Source organism: Lepidochelys kempii, chromosome 6 (genome assembly GCF_965140285.1).
Source record: "Lepidochelys kempii isolate rLepKem1 chromosome 6, rLepKem1.hap1, whole genome shotgun sequence".
Classification (NCBI taxonomy): domain Eukaryota; kingdom Metazoa; phylum Chordata; order Testudines; family Cheloniidae; genus Lepidochelys; species Lepidochelys kempii.
In genome coordinates, this window is record NC_136385.1 from 7,507,907 (window position 1) to 7,526,956 (window position 19,050).

The window sequence follows — 19,050 nt, forward strand, 5'->3', positions numbered from 1 at the left end:
TAACCAGGCTGCTGCTCCCCAGCTCCCTTTGCCCTTCCCCAGCACTGCTCCACTTCAGGTACATTGCTCCCAGGCAGCTAGCCCTTCTCCCTCCAGGGCTAGAGTGATACTCCTCTCACTTCTGGCCCCAAGCCCTCTTATAAGGGCCAGCTGGACCCTGATTGAGCTGGCCACAGCTGTGGCTGCTTCCCAAATCAGCCTAGCCCAGCCACAGCCCTCTCTAGGGATGCTTTTAACCCCTGTTTTACTGGAGTGGGGCAGTTGCCCCACTACAAGGCCTAAAAGCAAACTATTCCACTGCATAGGAAAGATAGGAAGTATAGCCAGAGACCATGCTGGCTTAACCAGGAGATCCTCAATGATCTAAAAATCAAAAAATTGTTGTACGTAAAGTGGAAACTAGGTCAAATTACGACAAAGGATGAACATAAATAACACAAGTATGTAGGGACAAAACGAGAAAGGCCAAGGAACAAAACAGATCATAGCTAGAGACTTAAAGGGTGACAAGAAAACATTCTACAAATACGTTAGAAGCAAGAGGAAGATCAAGGACAGGGTAGGCCCATTACTCAATGAAGAGGGAAAAAACAATAACAGAAAATGTGGAAATGGCAGAGGTGCTTAATGACTTCTTTGTTTCAGTGTTCAAGAAGAGGGTTAGTGGTAATTGGACATCTAGTATACTGAATGCCAGTGAAAATGAGGTGGGATCCGAGGATAAAATAGGAAAAGAACAAGTAAAAAATTTAGACCAATTAGATGTCTTCAGGTCACCAGGGCCTGATGAAATGTATCCTAGAATACTCAAGAAGCTGACTGAGGAGATATCTGAGCCATTAGTGATTATCTTTGAAAAGTCATGGAAAACGGGAGAGATTCCAGAAGACTGGAAATGGGCATCTATAAAAAGGGAAATGAGGACAACCTGGGGAAATACAGACCAGTCAGCTTAACTTCTGTACCTGGAAAGATAATGGAGCAAATAATTAAGCTCTAAATTTGCAAACATCTGGAAGATAATCAGGTGATAAGTAATAGTCAGCATGGATTTGTCAAGAACAAATCGTGTCAAACCAACCTGATAGCTTTCTTTGACAGGGTAACGAGCCTTGTGGATGGGGAGAAGCAGTAGATGTGGTATATGTTGACGGTAGTAAGGCTTTTGATGCAGTCTCACCTGACCTTCTCATAAACAAACTAGGGAAAGACAACTTAGATGGAGCTACTATAAGATGCGTGCAAAACTGGTGGAAAACCATTCCCAGAGAGTAGCTATCAATGGCTAACTTCCTGTCAGGGTGGTTAAGCACTGAAATAAATTGCCTGAGGGGTTCTGGAATCTCCATCAGTGGAGATTTTTAAGAGTAGGTTAGACAAACACCTGTCCGGGACGATCTAGATAATGCTTAGTCATGCCATGAGTGCAGGGGACTGGATTAGATCAGTGGTTCTCAGCTGGGGGTCAGTGAGCCCTTTCAGGGGGGCCGCGGAGCCCCACGGCTGAAACCTGGAGCCCCAGTGCTGAAGCCTGCCCCCCCCTTCCCCCTAAGCCAGGAGCGGTGCGGGTCTGAAGCCAGTGGGCCCCCTGCTCTAGTTAGGAGCGGCGCGGGGCTGAAGCCCGCGGTGCCCTCCCCATCCCACCCAAGCCAGGAGTGGCACAGCCAGAAGCTAGGTGGGGCTGAAGCCGGCAGGGTCCCCACACCCCCTCCAAGCCAGGAGCAACGCGGTGCTCGAGCCGACAAACCTCCCCTCCCCCACAAGCCAGGAGCAGCAGGGAGGCTGAAGCCAGGAGACCCAGTGACTTGCCCCTGAAGCTGGGCATTGCACTGGAAGCCCCCCTGCCTGCATACAGCCCATAGCTACCCCCTGCCTGCACCCTGAGCTACCCCCTGCCCATACACAGCCCTTAGCTATCCCCTCCCTGTACCCTGAGCTACTCCCCTCATTTCACACAGCCCCTAACTAACCTCCTGCCCGCACCTGAGCGGTTTTAAAACTTTTTGAACTGAGTCCCCCCTTTCAGTTACATTTTTGGTTGCATCCCCCCAGAGCCCAGACAAGCTGGGTGCCCTCCTGAGCGAGTCAGGGGGTGGAGATGGCACATCCTCCCTGGACCCTGCTGTGTGGAGCTGGGATGAGCCATGCCAGGCCTTCCTTACCCCCCCGCCACCAAAAAAAAATTGAAGTAAAACTATGCCTATGCCCAAGTGTGTCCCCCTGGCCTGGAGCCCACGCTTACCCCCTGCCGGGCCCTCTTGTTCTTATAGGATGTTGAATGGGGCCACAGCAAGAAAAAGGTTGAGAACCCCTGGATTTGATGATCTCTCAAGGTCCCTTCCAGTCCTATGATTCTATGTGGAAAGGAACAATTGAAACCGGGTGACATGGGCAAATCCACTGAGCAGCTGGGCTGACAGATAGAGTACGGCAACTGCGTGGCATGTGGCAATGAAGAGAAGAGATTCCCCCGTGGGACAGTACACGGAGCCACTGCCCAATCCAGCTACACTCACAGCCCCACTGCCGAGAAGGGACACAGAGAGGGAGTGTCACGGGTTGGGGTCACTACAGAGAGTTTGGGCCATCAGTGTTGTTACTGGGGATTTCTAACCCTACATATTTCGGTCTGTTTGTGTGTATGTGTGTATAGTTATCTAATTTCCCTTGTAACTGTGGAAAATCCAGTCTTTGGGTTGGGGTTGAACTGCTTCACCTGGGGGTTGCTCCATTGACTCCACAGCTGGCCCTGCCTATCCCACCACAGCGGTTACTAACTTGTGCCGCATTGGGTCTCCACCCCCCCACCCCCTCCCCAAGTGAGAGCTCAGGGCTCCATGAAATGTTCTCACTGTTTAAATGAGAAAACAAAGCCCATTTTTCATGAGGTCAGTCGTTCTTATCAGCATCAGGCCTCTCAGAAGGGCTCATTTAAATGTTAAGGGGTCCTGTATTGCTTGGGATCTTGGGTTTGTACTTTGGAAGCATCACATCTCCTGAAATGTTTGTTGACCTCACCCACTATCCTTCCTCTCAGGGCTAAATAAAACAAAAAGTTTCAAGGCAACATTTCAAAATAAATAAGCCACCACAAAAAAGTCTGTTCCCAAGTTTATTTTGTTTAACTGTAAATGGTTTTCTGTTGCTTCTTATGCGTGATTACATTAAAACAAGAATACTAATTTCTTAATGCACAATAGGGAGAGTAAATGACAGTCATGCTCTAAATATAGCAGTTTAATTGTCTTCAACAGATTCTTATTTGGGGGGGAGAGACTCAGTTTAAACACTCAACATACATGCCAATCATTTATCTGTGTTTACAGCCTATTCTAAAGTAATTACTTCCTACTATGTAATACTCAGGTCCTGAATCTGCCCTTGTCTTGAATAAAGAAAGTTTCACTGATGTAACTTAGGCTATGTCTACACTGTCAGATGTACAGCTCCAGGAGCTGCAGTGCCCCTCAGAGAGCGCTGCAGGGAAAGCGCTGCTGTGTGTTCACAATGCCAGCACAACGGCAGCTCTTGCAATGGCCACAGAGCAGTGCATTGTGGTAGCTATCCCAGCATGCAAGTGGCTGCAACATGCTTTTCAAATGGGGTGGTGTTGGGTGGAGTGTGACAGGGAGTGTGTTGTGTGTATGTGGGGGGAGAGAGAGTGGGTTTGGGGGGGGGATGAGAGCATGTCAGCATGCTGTCTTGTAAGTTCAGACAGCAGCAGACTCCCCTCTCCCTGCCTCTCAAGCAACATTCCACAGTAATGGTTTGCTTTGTCCCAGAGCAGATAAGCATTCCAGCTGTCAGAAACGGCGCTTTGAAAGGACATATCCGCATTCCTACAGCCGATTCCAAACAATGACAAGAGTGGCCACTTGACTTAAGGGGATTAGGGGACGTTTCTGGAGGCGGATCAGAGCGCAGTAATGCAACACCTCGTTCACACTGACGCTGGGGCGTTTCAGCCGAGATGCACCAAGCATTATGCTTCTGGTGGAGGTGGATTTCCAGGGGCACTCCCGCTACAAACTCCAGGTGCTCTACGTGCCTTGACAGTGTGGATGGGTCATGAGTTAGGGTGCCCGGGGTTGCTTTTAATGCACTCTAACTCACAAGTGTAGCCAAGTCCTTAGTGATTTTCAGCTATTAGGCTGGGCAGAAATGCTGTCCTGCCACAAGTAATTGTCAGCTCTTTTGAGCACTTAAAATAACAAAAGGCCCTATCTTCTGAACAGTGGGGAGAAACAGGTTAAACCAGACCAGGGACCCTTAGGGAGAGTTCACTCCTCCTGGCAGAGATACCTCTCCTCACCCCTCTTACTTTCGCAGGAGTCAGGCATTCAAGCACCTGGCTTAATGAGTCCTTTCAGCTGAGGGTGACCCCTCATTTGAGACAGGTTAAGCACAATTCTGCTCCCCTTTACTTATACAATAAATGCAACAACACTGACAACAACATTTCACTACCCCTTCATTCAGTACTAAAGTGATCTGTAACCCAACACAAGTCAATATTGATCACTTTGAGCAACACCTCTATATCTGCTGGATATCTAGGCAGAGTAGGTGAGTTCATGTAAATACAATTTCCTCCTAAAGTCTCTCCCGCTAACAGCTAGCTGTCATGGGAGAACTCATTCGGACCCTGTTTACAAAGTTATGTTAGGAAGAAGCTTCTCCTCTAAAAACGTTTCTATACAATTTCCATTAGATGGTTTCTTGCACCTCCCACTGAGACATCTTGTAATGGCCACTGTCAGAGACAGGATGGATCACTGGTTTGATCCAGTACAGCAGGGAGATGAGATACCGAGCTAGATGGCCTTTAGGTCTGATCCAATACAGCAAGGATGTGGGATACTAGGCTATATGGGTGATTGGTCTGATCCAGTACTGCAGAGAGGTGGGGATACCAGGCTAGATGGGCTGTTATTCTGGTTCAGCAAGGACACAGGGATACATGGACTATCAGTTTGCTTTGGTATGGCTGTTCCTGTGCAGCAGCCTTGCACTAACTGGAAGAAGTGACCTGCAATTGATTTTTTTTTTTTTTAGTTTTCAATTTAAAAAACGGTATAGGCTGTCAGATTGGTTCATATTCCATTTTTTAAAATTAAGGGTTTTGTTTTGTTGAAGTGTATCCTATTTAAAGAGACTCTTGGCATGTCTATTATTTCATGTAAAACACTTCCTTTAGGCTCTTCAGCGCCTGCTCTTTAGTTAGATTTTTCCAGTCTCCTGGAAGATCTGCTGCTTTAGCACCATACGCTCTAGCTAACTGGTCACTGAATGATTTGAAAACAAATTTCCTGAAATCAGAAGCATCAATATTGGGACCAGTCTGAATGTGCCAGTCTGGGTAGTAATGGCGGTAATCTTTGAAAGGCTGAAATTTCCCATCTGCGGCTGCAGTTTGGAATTCACGATTGGAAACCACATCAGAGGAGCATATGGAATGCTCAAGCTTTTGTGAATCACAATCCCTGAAGTTCCCTAACCCTTTGGGTCGATGGACTGATACAAAATGCTCTTTATGGTCAGTGCCTCCTGCTTCACAGGGGGCTTCACAGAACGGACACTGCTTCCCACAGCCAAACACTCGCTTGAAGATCTCATCCTGGGGTTTCACTGGCAGGCTGGAGAGTTTGGTCTCAAGTTCCAAATGATTAAACTGGGTTAAGATTTGTTGTTCCAGCTCCAGAAGGAAGATTTCAATGTTACCAGAAAGCTGCTCAATTTTTGCTGTGGTTTTAAACTGTACTCCAACTAAGCTATTGCTGGAAATGGCCAGGTCCTGCTGCAGCTCTTTGCAAAAGCTGTCTAAAAAGGCAGAAACTGTGTTATTGTTTTTATTTATGGAGTTTTTCAGAACTCCCTTGATTTTATTTATTATTCTGGATAGAATCCCTTTCTCCAAATCCCTCAAACTTGCCTTCCCTCCATAGTGGTCTATCAGACATCTCTGTATCCAGGATTTGACAAACTCTTCATAGTTACTTTTCTATTTCACATAGTTGTCAAAGTTCATCTCTTCCAGCAGCTTCTTTAGCAAAAAGAACTGAAAGAAGCTTCGGCTGGTGTATTCAAGGGCCTGTTCACTGCTGAGAAAATTGTCAACTATTTCTAGTCCGAGCCTTTTGTTGACATAACCCACCAGGGCAGGTTTGAGACACTGATCACAGAAATTCCTCGCCCTCGTTTGGCTCTCTTTCTTTTCCAAATGGAGATCAGTAAATATGGAGAAATAATGAGGTTTCAGCTTCTCCAGATGTTGCTGAGGATCATTTTCTTTGATAAAATCTTCATGCATCTTCTGAAATGCCCAAGCTGCTTCCCCCAAACGTGAAGCTTCAGGTCAACTTCAAACAAAGGAGAAGTGTGAAGTTTCTCAATCTCCTCCTCTTTTAACCTCTCATTAACCATATGCAGCAGTTCTCCACAATAGGTTTCATCATAGTCTGTTTTGGATTTAACTTTTTCTTCAATGTATTTCTTGCATTCAGTCATTAAAGATAGAGCAAGCTCTTCAGTTTTACAGTAACATTCCTGTGAGAAGTATTCTGCAACTGCTCTGGTCCATTTTAGGTTTAAGTATTCCTTCTTCATTGTGAAAGACTTCATTCTATAATCCAGCAGGCTTTTTGCATGTTGCAGTATCTGTCTGACAGCACCCCCTCTGTGCTTCAGATCCTTTCTCAGCTGGAGATCCATATCTTCAACAACTTGACATTTCTGTAAAGTACAGAGCGTTAACTCTGACAAGGTTTCTCGCCACATCGTTTCAAATTCTTTTTTCAGTTTCTCATTGTCTAGTTTATCTTCTCTGTTTCGGCATTCAGCCAAGAGTCTGTCAACTTCCCCTTCAATTTTCTGCTTGTACCCAGACTGGATATTGTCTATCTTGTGCTGTCCTCTTCGTATTCGAATTGCTTCCTCACAGTTACTGCTTGAATAATTTTCAAGTTCTCTTTTGAGGCTATTTGTGCTCCTTTTGAAATCTTCTCTGTACTTTTCTATCAGGTTCAAATTTGGAGCTTCACCTTTAAAATACTGTTCTAAGTTATTCAAGAGCTTCTGTTCTCCCTGCTGTAGTTTCCCTTGTGCTTCCATTTTTAAGCTGTGAAAGAGATCACCCTCTAGTGTCTCTGGCAGCTGATTCTGGATAAAAGTTTCTTTTTCAGATATCCAGAGATACATCTCCTTGCGGAAACCTCATTCCCATTCAGAATACTTCACAGACAGCTGGTGATAGGCTTCAGCTACAAGGCTGTTTCTAAAGCTAAAGATGAAGTTCTCATGTTTCACTGACTTCCACAGGCTCTTCAACCATACAATAAAATCAGGAATATCCTTTCCAGCCCTTATCCGTGAACGGTTCTCTATGAATTCAAACAGGTATTTCTTTAGCTCACACACACTCTCACTGTATCCAGTGTTTACGGGAGCCATGAGAGGGACTCCATGCCGCAAGCCAGGCATGTACCAATTGTGTTTTTCTGGGTCATACTCCATAATATCAGAAAATGTCATTTCCCTGCTTTGCTTTTCCATCCTTGCTGCAGCTTTGGTCATTTCATTCAGCTGCTCCAGGAGGTGTTTCCTGTCCCTCATATTTTGATCATGAGCAGACACATCACTGACATTCTGGTGCACAAACTGGCAGTTTGGCTGTTTTCCTATTTCCTCCATTCTGAGAAATGCATGGACCACAATTTGCAGAACATCCTTCATTTCTGTGGCATTCTCCATGGCCATGTTAACGATGGTGATGTCACTCAGTCCAATCACCAGAGTGGCCAGCTCATTGTCATGTTGATAACTGTCTTCCAGTGCTGTTAGTTCAGGGGCCTTCAGACCTTCAGTGTCTATCACCAGGATGAAATCACAGCCAAGCAGCTCCTGAACAGCTTCTGTAACTTTAATGAGTGTCATGAACGCTCCTCGCGTACATCGATCGCTACTCACTGCAAACTGCAGGCCGAACATGGTGTTGAGAAGAGTGGATTTCCCAGTGCTCTGCACTCCCAGCACTGTTATAACCACCATTCTGGATCTACCCCCTAGTCTGATATGGAGATGAGTTAGAACATCTACTACCCAGTTCATGGGGATGTTGGAGGCATCTCCATCGATCAGCTCCACAGGAAACCCTTCCAGCATCAGGTCAGCTGCTGTGCATGGGAGATGGGAGAATTGTCTTTGGCTTTCTTCCATTTTCCCTTCTTTATCCAGGCTAAATTTCATCCATTTCAGAAAGTAATGTTTCTCCACTGGATTCAACTGTACTATTCCATTGATAAACTTAGTCAAACCATTAGTACGGTCACACTGATTCTGCTGTCTACGTATCTCTAACCATTTCTGTTTCAGTGCAGATTTATAGTCTTCAATGGCCACGTCCCCTTGCCTTTTCATTAGGCACATCTCTTTTTCCAATTTAGCCAAGTTTTTCCATGGGTCTCCTTGCAGGCTCAGCATTTCCCTTTTGTATTTTGCCCCATCTCTTATTTCTGCAGTGATTTCTTCAGTATATTTCCTCGCACACTGACATGCCTGACACTCCTCATCCACCTGGATTCCCAGGTCACGTGCCGTCACAGCCATGGCTCCCAAACTCACTGTCTTCGGAGATGAATTCACTATGGTTCCTATGGTGGACTTCACCTTTTTCCACAAATCCTGCATTATTCATGATACTATCTTTCACCAGTACTAGTGATTTGCTCAGTTTCAACACTGAGGACAGCTTATTAAGAAATCCCAGAGTTTCTTTGGGTTTCTTATTCTTGCAGTTGAGGATGAAGTAATATTTAGAGCTGGATTTTTTCAGAGATGACAACAGCTCGTATTCTTTCTCACCGATGCTCTCGGTAACTATGAACACTGCGGAGGAGACCGCTGTTAAAAAGCTAAACTGTAGCCAGTGGGACTCAATGTCTCCATGCAAATTTGTAACTGCAATGGGTTCTGGGAAAAGATCAGAATTTTCCGTCCCCCCAGGGAAATACCAGGAAATCTCAACCAGCCCATCTGCGATTTTCTGAAGGAAGTTCCCAGACTCCATGTCCCGATGGATAAAGAAATCATGGTGCTGCTGGGAGGGGCTGAGAACCTCATTGAGGAGTTGGGACTTGGAGAAGCTGTAGCTCCCCATCCACACAAAAGAAATCGTTGGCATTTCTGTGAGCACCAGGCTCTCCTCTCTGAACCCTCTGCTCTCTGCCAGGGAGTGCGGCCTCCACTTCCTCACAATGTCCCTCATGGCCCACAGTAATAGGGTGCCCTTGGGGGTGTTGAGGGTGGGTAGCAGCAGAGGGAGGGCAAACTGGCACATGGACATTTTGGACAGGATCTCCTGCTGTAGGAAACTGAGCAAAGCAGAACAGCACAAAGAACATCAAGAGATTGCAGAGAAACTTTCATCTCAGTGTCACTAAAACAGAAACTGCCATCAGTATGCAGTTTCTCCTCATAATCATCCATTTCTTCTGCAGGAGCCTTGTGCCCAATGCTTGTATTTCTGGCCGTCCCATTCAGAGCTATGACCTTCCTCAGGAAATGCCAAGGTAAATCACCTAATGCCTCTGGAATCCTGTTCTTGATGCTTTCTGGGCAGATCTCCAAAACATCCCTCAGCCTGATCTTGATGCTTCTGTGCTTCTCCAGGTTTAATCTGGACAGAACATCTTGAAATGCTTTACTTCTTTCTGCAGAAGGAAGTTAAAACAAACCAAAATTTCAGAGTAGAAAATGGTGACTTTATATACAGTTTACTCATTCCATAGACAGCCTGATGTTTGTAATTTAAAGAAAAGCAGTACCCAGTAAGTAACAGATGACTTATACATCCTGGATTCAATTCTTCTCTTACTTATATTGGTTTAACAAAAATGAAGCCAATGGGATTACTTCCATGCAAATAAAACATAGTTCTGGCCCACTTTGAACTCCACTAGGTTGGTTTGCATTGTTTGATCCCAATCCTTATCCTCAGCGCAGTGCAAAGTCCACTTTAAAATGGCTTAAGTGGCCAACTGAGAATTTCCTCGAAAATCTTCCAGTATAACCAGCTCTATGACATCCCAGCTCACAGCTACTGGAGGAGGGGGCATAGACTCAGGACCCTGTCTCTGTGGTGATCCCAGAAGCTGGAATGATCCCTTGGCTGCTCTAAGCTGCTGCTCAGGATCAGACTGGTGCCTGGCAGTCTGAGGATCAGGTGGCTGTGATGGTAGCCTTCACCCCTCACCCTGAGCTGTGCTGGGCATCAATGGCTCATCCGGAGGATCTGACCCTTTATTTCCCTTTCAGCAGTCAGTGCAGATTACACCTTCTGGGAAGACTTATTTTTGATTTTCTTCATATCTTCCTCCATCTCTTTGCTGGGACATGTCTTTTACAGGCGTAGCTAACAGCACTGTGGCTTTGCTTACTTCCCAGCGACCAAATCAGTCCCTTCACTCACGCTACTTCCTCTGTCCTTTTGGGGAGCTGTGAGTACTGTCATTACTTACAAAGCAAATTTACCCACATTGCAACATGGGGAGCTAATGCGAAGACACCTCCAGGCCAGTCCTGGTACGGTAATGTCTCCAGTGCAGTGTTAGGGTATTTGGACCTGATAAAAAATTAACCCATTTATTATGTGTTATAGAGACATTATTAAGGTCACAAGAGCAAACTATTCCACTGCACAGGAAAGATAGGAAGAGTGGCAAGAGACCATCCTGGCTTAACCAGGAGATGTTCCATGATCTAAAAATAAAAAAAAGAGTCCTACAAAAAGTGGAAACTAGGTCAGATTACAAAGGATGAATACAAACAAACAACACAAGTATGTAGGGGCAAAATTAGAAAGGCCAAGGCACAAAAGGAAATCAAACAAGCTAGAGACATAAACGGTAACAAGAAAACATTCTACAAATACATTAGAAGCAAGAGGAAGACCAAGGACAGAGTAGGCCCATTACTCAATGAAGACAAAAAAGCAATAACAGAAAATGTGGAAATGACAGACGTGCTTAATGACTTCTTTGTTTCGGTTTTCACCAAGAAGGTTGGTGGCAATTGGATGCCTAACATAGTGAACACCAGTGAAAATGGGGTAGGTTCAAAATAGGGAAAGAGCAAGTTGAAAATTACTTAGACAAGTGAGATGTCTTCAAGTCGATAGAGCCCAATGAAGTGCATCCTAGAATACACAAGGAGTTGACTGAGGAGATATCTGAGCCATTAGCTCTTATCTTTGAAAAGTCATGGAAGATGGGTGATATTCCAGAAGACTGGAAAAGGGCACATATAGTGCCTATCTATAAAAAGGGAAATAAGAAAAACCCAGGGAATTACAGACCGGTCAGCTTAACTTCTGTACCCGGAAAGATAATGGAGCAAATAATGAAGGAATCAATTTGCAAACATCTAGAAGATAATAAGGCAATATGTAATAGTCAGCATGGATTTGTCAAGAACAAATCATATGAAACCGACCCGATAGTTTTCTTTGACAGGGTGATGGCCTTGTGGATAGGGGGAAGCGGTAGATGTGGTATATCGAGACTTTAGTAAGGCATCTGATATAGTCTCAAATGACCTTCTCATTAAAAAGCTAGGGAAATACAACTGAGATGGAGCTATTATAAGGTTGGTGCATAACTGGTTGGATAACCATTCCCAGAGTAGTTATCAATGGCTCACAGTCATGCTGGAAGGGCACAACGAGTCGGCTTCTGCAAGGATCAGTTCTGGGTCTAGTTCTATTCAATACAGTCATCAATGATTTAGATAATGGCATAGAGAGTACACTTATAAAATTTGCAGACGATACCAAGGTGGGAGGAGTTGCAAGTGCTTTGGAGGATAGGATTATAATTGAAAATGATCTGGACAAACTGGAGAAATGGTCTGAGGTAACTAGGATGAAATTCAATAAGAACAAATGCAAAATATTCCACTTAGGAAGGAACAATCAGTTGGACATGTACAAAATGGAAAATGACTGCCTGGGAAGGATTACCGCAAAAAGGGATCTAGAGGTCAGAGTGGACCACAAGCTAAATATGAGTGAACCGTGTAAGACTGTTGCAAAAAAAGCAAACATCATTCTGGGATATATTAGCAGCAGTGTTGTAAGCAAGACATGAAAAGTAATTCTTATGCTCCAGTCCACGTTGATTATGCCTCAACTGGAGTATTGTGTCCAGTTCTGGGTGCCACATTTCAGTAAAGATGTGGACAAATTGGAAAAAGTCCAGAGAAGAGCAACAAAAATGATTAAAGATCTAGAAAACATGACCTATGAGGGAAGATTGAAAAAATTGGGTTTGTTTAGTCTGGAAAAAAAAAGACTGAGAAGGGACATGATAACAGTTTTCAAGTACCTAAAAGGTTGTTATAAGGAGGAGGAAGAAAAATTATTTTCCTATCCTCTGATGATTGGACAAGAAGCAATTGGCTTAAATTGCAGCAAGGGAAGTTTAGATAGGAAATTTTTCCTAATGTCCGAACTGTCAGGGTGGTTAAGCACTGGAATAAATTGCCTAGGGAGGTTGTGGAATCTCCATCATTGGAGATTTTTAAGAGCAGGTTAGACAAACACCTGTCTGGGGTGGTCTAGATGGTGCTTGGTCCTGCCATGAGGGCAGGGGACTGGACTTGATGACCTCTCGAGGTCCCTTCCAGTCCTATGATTCTGTAATGAAGCACCAGCTCTGCTTTAGTTTAGGTTGAGAAGCCCTTTCTACTTAAATGTTAATTCTTCTAAGTGCTGTAAGATCTCCATGCTTACTTGGACTGACTTGAAATTTGTTGTCTCATGGGGGAACAGGATAGGGTTAGTGACCCAAATTTTGGGGTCATTTGAGCAAGGAGTTCCCCAGACACAGCTCGTCAAAAACACAGCATTTTGCAAAATCAGCAGTCTTATAATGGAGGGGATTGTGCACCACAGAGCTCAACATCCCCTACTTGATCTCAGTCACTCATCGTTTATTTCAGCCAGTGTGTGGCACTGACTGCCCGTTTGAGGAAGCAATACTGAAAACATCTATTAAAGGAAACCTTTGGCTTTCTAGAACACTGCATGCAAACACACATGAGCCAAAGAGATTGAAACGTGCATGTGCTGTGAGCCTAGGCAAGAGTCTTTCCAGACAGTCCACTCTCACAGTAGCTGGATGGCTCAAGTACATTTGAGCCCTACTCTACTCCACAGTATTAACAACCTTCCTCAGAATACCATCCTTGCCACCATGGATGTCACTTTCCTATACACCAATATCCCTCACAATGACAGGATAGCTGCCTGCCCCAAATATTTAAAAGACAATGGACAACCATCAATTATCCATCCCAAACACATACCAAACTCATCCAGTTCATCCTCGCCTGTCATAGATTTACCTTCAACAATAAACATTTTGTCCAAAGCATGAGAACAGCCAGGGGTACTAGGATGGCTCCCCAATATGCTAACCTCTTCATGGGTCATCCTGAAGAAGAATTTCTGGAGAAGTGCATCATGAAACCAGTGATATACCTGAGAAATTTTCATCCTATGGGAAGACAGCTTAAACTCCCTCAGACTTCCACCACAACTTCAACAACCACCACCCATCCATTAAACTCTCTCTGGAGCTTTCCCACACTAGCATCAACTTCTGGACACCACAATCAGCTTCAACAATGGAACCCTACAGACAACCATATACAAGAAACGCATGGATCACCACACCTACCTTCATAGATCTAGTAACCACCCCAACCATACCAAGAAATATGTTATTGAAAGCCACTCAGATACCACAGAATGTGCTCTGAGGAGAAAGTAAGTGATATATACCTTAATGAAGGGATAACCTATTTTTTGTCAAGGTCCAAATTTCTTGGTCAAGGTATAGTCAAGGTCCAGACTCCAAGAAAAAAAAATTGAGAAACCCATAATGATAATAAACAAATAAAAACATTGTGGGATCCATTCAAAAGCATCTCACAGTCCGGATTTGGCCCATGGTCCGCCTATTGACTATCCCTGGCTTAACACACTTGTTGTCGATATTGTGAAGGCCAAGACTATAACAGTGGTCAAAAAAGAGCTAGGTAAATTGATGGAAGATAGGTCCATCAATGGCTATTAGCCAGGATGGGCAGGGATGGTGTCCCTAGCCTCTCTTTGCCAGAAGTTGGGAATGGGTGACAGGGGATGGATCACTTGATGATTACCTTTTTGATTCATTCCCTCCGAAGCACCCGGCATTGGCCTCTGTCAGAAGACAGAATACTGAGCTAGATGGACTTTGGTCTGACCCAGTATGGCCGTTCTTATGTTCACTTAAAACCACCTTCACCAAACAAGGACACTCCATCAGAGAAGTAGATTGCATCATGCAACAGGCCACCCAAATACCCCAGGAGAACCTGCTTCAGTACAGAAATAAACCCCCTTCTCACTGCATACCCCTATTTGTCACCTACCACCCCGCACTGGAACCCATACAGTAAAGCTAGTGTAACCACCAATGGGTGTAAACAACTACACCCCATACGCGATGGGTACCCCATCATGAAAGAAATATTTCAAGAATCATCTCTTCTGGTCTTCAAACAATCTCTTCAAACTCATTGTTGCCCTGGTTTGAGGGATATGTATACCCCATTATGTGATCAAACTAATTGCAACCATATTATGTGCATTCTGCCAATAGGAATTAATGAAATAGAACACCACATAGTTAAGGGTTCAGTTGGAGAGAGGCTTTTAGAAGCGAGGTCATATCTAGCTGATAGTTTTTGCTAATCAGAATGGGAGGAGGGGACAGACAAGTAAACAACTGAGACTGAAAACCTTGGTGGTTGGAAAACTTTGAATCTAGGCACCTCTGATATGAAAAGTTGACTGAAAGTTAGAAAAGAGATGATCCAGTTGGGGTCATTATGACCTATGTGTTTTGTAGAAGTTAGTTATAAAAGATTAGCTAATAGAGTATATTGTGGAGCAGTCCTCTGAAGCCATCTTGAGACACTTTTTTCTGACACCCTTTCTCCCTGGTGGGTGAGCAACTGGCCACTACAAACCTGCTGTTAATTACTCAATACCATTCGAGATGTTAGGAAAAATATCTGGGATGTTCTAAACCTATTGCTTATGTCTCTGTATGCTTAAATCTAATAAACTGCAGTGTTAGATAAGAGCATACTTACTTGCATTTAATCCTTGATCAGACAGAACTGCTGTGTTCCTATTGATTGATTCCTGACACTGCATGGAGTGAAATAGTTAAGTTGCCCCTGTTGTGGGTTCTGAAAACCCCAGATAACACTCGTCATCAAGAGGAAGCTCCCCACAGACCAGGACACACCCACTCAAAGCAGCACCAGACTCTGCCAGAACAATAGATGCAAAACTTGCAGACATATCTCCATTACTATCATGATCAACACTCCACACAAAACACCTTTCAAGATTCCAGGATCTTATACATGCCTATCACATGTAGCACACTTCATCCAGTGCACTAAATGCCCGAATAATGATTATATGGATGAAACAGATAACCACTATACACTCAAATGAATATACACAGGAAAATGATAAAAGACAAAAACACCCTATCACCTGTGGGTGAACACTTTTCATAAAGTAATCACTCTATATCTGACCTATCAGTCCCAATCCTCAAAGGAAACTTGCCCAGCATTGTGAAAAGAAGAACCAGGGAGCTTACATTCATTACTCTGCTGGACACCAAATCGTGGATCATGGACATCATGGATTGAACAGAGACACTAGATTTATGGTTTATTAAAACAATCTGTAATCCACTAACGCCCTCTTTTTTTCCTATGTTTGCAGAGGTGCTAATGGCCCACTCTACTTTGAATGGTCCCTTACAATATGTGCTAACTACTTATGCTAAACAATCTGTTCCATCTTGCATTTTGCTCTGACATTGGGAGTAATGTTCCCAGACCCGAAGAAGAGCTCTTTGTGGCTCAAAAGCTTGTCACTCTCACCAACAGAAGTTGGTCTAAGAAAAGATATTTCCTCACCCACATTGGCTTTCTAATATCCTGGGATCTACCCAGCTACAACTACGCTGCAGACAACCCTATGCTTGTCAGAAATCTGAGAATAATCTCTAGGAATATTGACAGGTTTCAGAGTATCAGCCATGTTAGTCTGTATTTGCAAAAAGAAAAGGAGTCCTTCTGGCACCTTAGAGACTAACCAATTTATTTGAGCGTAAGCTTTCGTGAGCTACAGCTCACTTCATCGGATGCATTCAGTGGAAAATACAGTGAGGAGATTTATGTACACACAGAACATGAAAAAATGGGTGTTATCATACACACTCACTTAAGATGAGCTATTACCAGCAGGAGAGTCAGGGCGGAGTGGGGGGGGGAGAAAACCTTTCTTGATAACTGCTGGAAATGGCCCACCTTGCTTATCACTACAAAAGGTTTTCTCCTGTGCCCCCCCCCCAGTGGTAATTATTATTTTCTGCGGGTATCTGCTGCTGTTCTTGTGACACAGTGCCCTCTGGTGGGCAAAAGGTGGAATGCAGCAACATTTTGGCAGAAGCTTTTTTTTCTACACAAAAAATTAAAGATATGCATGGCTCATTAATTATGCATGCCTACAGTAGTACAGAATTCCTCCAGGAGTAATATTTGGAGAAAACCTGATTTCACAACAGCTGGTCCTTTGTAGAAGATTTTCTTCTTTGATGAAACACAAATGCCTCATAATTAAAAAAATCCCATTCCCTATGCACCAGGTGAACCCTCCAAGGTTGAAATGCAGTAGCATTCAAGTTCAAAATCTTGGTCTTTATCTTCAAGGTGTTCAATGGCCTTGGCCTAGTGTATCTAAAAAATCAACTAACGCTACAGGACAAAGACTGTGGTCAACATTTACTCTTGTCTGCCACAATGAAATGGAATTCTTTACAAGGGTAAAGCTCATCTAGGTAGGAGACAGAGTTTCCTTGAAAAGGTGACCAATAATTTAAGTCTGATTGAATATCAGATTTGGAGTGAGCAGAGGGATTCAAAGAGAAAAGTGATGGGTTCAAATCAACAGGTAGAGAACGTGCTTTTAGCAGCTCAACCTCAATACATTATTTCTTGAAAAAAATGCTTATGGATACACTGGACACAGAAATATTTTGGATTGCTTTTTCCCAAAAATGGCTTTTCTGAATTGTTTGGGATATATACTCAATGTGTGTCCACCTCAGATACCCATCCTACCTGACCTTAAATGAAATTGATGAGTTCAGCATTAAAAATTAAACATTGTTTTAAAATTAAGTATTTTAAATACTTGTGGCACCTTAGAGACTAACAAATTTATTTATATGCTCAAATAAATTGGTTAGTCTCCAAGGTGCCACAAGTCCTCCTTTTCTTTTTGCGAATACAGACTAACACGGTTGCTACTCTGAACCCTATTTTAAATACGTTATTCTTCCTCTATAATGTGGTCATGGCCTTTCCAGTGTGCAGTAAATCTGAAATTACTGAAATTGAAAATTTCTGAAGCTTACTTTTACCAGCTTAGGTTAAAACTTCCCCAATGTACAAAATTATTTTACCCTTGGATTTCCACTTGTCAAGGTTCCTTTCCCACTCTGAACTCTAGGGTACAGATGTGGGGACCTGCATGAAAACCTCCTAAGCTTACTTTTACCAGCTTAGGTTAAAACTTCCCCAAGGTACAAAATTATTTTACCCTTGGATTTCCACTGCCACCACCAAACTTTATCTGGGTTTCTGAAAAAATGGAGTTTGGGCACGTCTTTCCCCCCAAAATCCTCCCAACCCTTGCACCCCACTTCCTGGGGAAGGTTTGGTAAAAATCCTCACCCATGTGCATAGGTGACCGCAGACCCAAACCCTTGGATCTTAGAAGAATGAAAAAGCATTCATTTTCCTTACAAGAAGACTTTTAATAGAAGTAAAGGAATCACCTCTGTAAAATCAGGATGATAGAAACCTTGCAGGGTAATTAGATTCAAAACATAGAGAAAAATCCCTCCAGGCAAAACCTAAAGTTACAAAAAAGACACACAGACAGGAATAGTCATTCTATTCAGCACAGCTCTTTTCTCAGCCATTTCAAGAAATCATAATCTAACACATACCTAGCTAGATTACTTACTAAAAGTTCTAAGACTCCATTCCTGTTCTGTCCCCGGCAAAAGCATCATACAGACAGACAGACCCTTTGTTGTTCTCCCTCCTCCCAGCTTTTGAAAGTATCTTGTCTCCTCATTGGTCATTTTGGTCAGGTGCCAGCGAGGTTACCTTTAGCTTCTTCACCCTTTACAGGTGAGAGGATTATTCCTCTGGCCAGGAGGGATTTTAAAGGGGTTTACCCTTCCCTTTATATTTGTGACAACTATTCATCGAAAGAAAGAAAGAAAGAAAGAAAGAAAGAAAGAAAGAAAGAAAGAAAGAAAGAAAGAAAGAAAGAAAGAAAGAAATTAGTAGTCCTTACATATCCTGCTTTCTTTGTATGTGTCCATCTTCTTTAGATCATAAAGTCTTTGTATTGTTAAGGAAAAGTTAGCACATGTGACTCCATTTTGGTTTGGGGCCCACCATTGTCTAAAAGCAAGCACATCATGCACCAGGAGGAGTGTTCCTTAGACACTGCATCCCTGTGAAAATCCTCCTCCTTGTCTCCAGCCTGCCTTGACTCCCAGTATCTGGTTTTTGTCAGTCTCTAACTCCCTATCTCCTGGCCTGTGATGTGAGGCCTCCCATCCTGATGATAAAAGTTCCTGATGCATGGCTTTAGTACCATGCTGTGTAATTAACATACTGGTTTAGCACGAGGAATGCACCAAGCAGGGATAGGTGGTAGATAAGAAAAGGGTTTGTTTATTGGCTAAGGTTTCCAATGCAGGAGGGCAATATGCTTTTCTAAAAAGTATATAATCTTTGTATAATCTGTATTCGAGGTCCCCTCCTGGCTAGCAGGGAGGCACCACGCTCGAGCGCAATAAACTTGGTGTTTTGTGGGAACTCTGCAGTTGTGGACTTTGT

General features: G+C 43.6%; 1 pseudogene; it reads right to left on the reverse strand.

The window, feature by feature from the left end:
• Nucleotides 1-5,170: 5,170 nt before the first annotated feature.
• Nucleotides 5,171-19,050, reverse strand: part of LOC140912858 (up-regulator of cell proliferation pseudogene) — a 71,061-nt pseudogene continuing 57,181 nt past the window's right edge.